Below are 2501 nucleotides of genomic sequence, written 5' to 3'. Positions count from 1 at the left end.
GGAATAGATAGAGTTTTGAACTTTAACCTTTCTCCTTTCGATGAGTTTTAAAGTTATAATTTTAACAAGTAAAAATGCCTATTTATCGAAATAATAATTTTTTCATACTGAAAAATTCCTTCAAAATTCAAATCTCCTTTTTTTCGTCAATTTCTCTATTTCTCCCCATTATTCAAAGTATATTTAAGAGTTTTTTCTCAACTCTCTAATATTCAATCACATTCATTTGTCATAGTATAACAAATAACAAATAACAAATAACAATAATAATAACTGATGGATGAAAAATGATTAAATCTGGAAAGCTTATCTTGTTTTCTATAACAATTAACAATCAATTCATATTCTAATTGGAGTACTGATATTATCTATGGAGATTAAGTCCGTGAGAGAGAGAAATTGGAATGTTGCAGATGATATGATTGTGGAAAAGTTTTGATTGATATCATTTGTCAAAGGAAAGCTAAATGAGAGTTTTTTTTCTTTTTTTGCTGCTAATCAGTAAGGGAAGAGATTTGTTACGTTTGAATGATGATTAGGGTCAATTTAGCGTCAAGAAGTCGTGAGAAGGGCAACAGACATTTTTACATTCCGCCTTAAATTCATTTAGTGTGAAAAATCATTTCGCTAAATTTTCATTCTTTCAATTCCTTTCAACTATAGTAAGCATTTTTCGGCTTCTTCACATCCCCATATAATTGACAAATGATGTAAATTAGCAGTAGAAGAGATTTTGTTTGTATATTCCGTCTGAATTTCTTTTTTTTTCCATATAATTAATGAATCACATAAATAGCAGGTGTATTACGCAACGGTGATTTGTTTGTTTGTATATTTTGTCTAAATTTTTTTCATATAAGCAGATGTATCACGTACGTAAACAGCGGATGTATCACGTAAATAGCCGATGTATCACGGAAATAGCAAAAGTATACACGTAAACAATAGAATAAAAAAGCATATGTAATAATTTAATAGGATTGAGTAAATTTTTTCATTGATTGTGTATAATTTAAAATTTTCCACTGATATTTTTGAATAATTAAAGAATTTTTTAATTTTTTTAATTCTTTGAAAATTTCGTCTTCAAAAAAGGCAATAAATTTAACAATTTCAATCTTTTAATGATTAAATTGTCGCACATTAAATTATGTGACAATTTAGTTTTCATCAATTTTTTTTTTTAGTAATCATTTTCCTAGTAATATTCGCAAAAATTTTAGCATATTTTGAAGAATTATTAATTAATGAATTTGGAAATTAACAATTAGATTTAAATGTTTTTAATGATGCCAACTTTCATTCCTATTTGGTGACATTATTTTTTGCAGTATATATTTAGCAAGTTTTCTTTCTCAAGTTATAATTTCGATTTTAGAGATATCATATTTTAGCAATGTTGAATAATGCTGAAAATTTTCAATAACGTTGAAATATGACTAAAACTTTTGAGTAGCATTCCTGATATTAACATAATTCAGGTTCCGGATATATCATGAGGTATATTTACCTGATTGTAATTTGTATATGAACGTTTTCTCTTCGTTACTGCATATTTGATATCGTATCCTTTTTTTTATTTTCTCTTTCCTTGATTATCTATCATTTGAGATTATGAAAGTTATTTGTCAAATTCTTACATGAGGTAAAAGAATTGCCATTTTCTAATTGTTAAATTGTGACGATAAAGGAAATTAAGGTTGAAAAAGAAATGCATTTTAATTAAAAAGTAATTATTACCATTCGGATTACAGTAATAGGTATTAGTCGATTAGCGAGAATGAAAATAACCTACATGAAAGTTTAGTAATATCGTAATAGTCATGATTAAACTTATATTAATGAAACAGTAACAACCGGTAATTATTCGATCTTAATTTAGCCCAAAGATTATAGTTTGTAAAATTTCGAAACCTTTAACCTTAATATTTGATAAATAATTATTAACATACATTGATATGTTTGGATGAATATCAAAAAGCATTTATTTCTCATCAAATAAGAATTTTGTTAATTCAATAAAGAAATGAAAAAGTTTACATTTTAAATTCAGTAAAGAAATGAATTCAAATTAATTCAATAAAGAAATGAAAAAGTTTACATTTGAAACAATAAATTTGTGCTAATTCCAATGTTAATTAATTAATTTTATTAATAGCTTAAATAAATGAATGAATGGATAGATGAAAGCATTTTCATTATCATACACTTCTCATTAATGTAATTAGCAAATGTTATTACTTTTATTAATTTCAGGTAAATCTTATCCCTAATTTACTTCTCGTACTTTTATATATTATTGATAAATAATAAATCAAAAATTTTTTTTTTTTGGCTTTATTCATGTATTAATTATTATAGGATATACTGGAAAATCTTCCAACTTTTTTTTTTTATTTGATAAATATTTTGAAGCATTTATCTTTTTAAACTTAAAATATCCAAATAGACATTTAGCAATCTTAAATAGCTAATAATTTTTCCCCTTTAATAATATTTTG

The sequence above is a fragment of the Loa loa genome (assembly GCF_000183805.2).
Source record: "Loa loa unplaced genomic scaffold supercont3.219, whole genome shotgun sequence".
NCBI lineage: Eukaryota > Metazoa > Nematoda > Chromadorea > Rhabditida > Onchocercidae > Loa > Loa loa.
The sequence above is the reverse complement of the archived record's forward strand: the minus strand, read 5'-3'. Positions refer to the sequence as shown.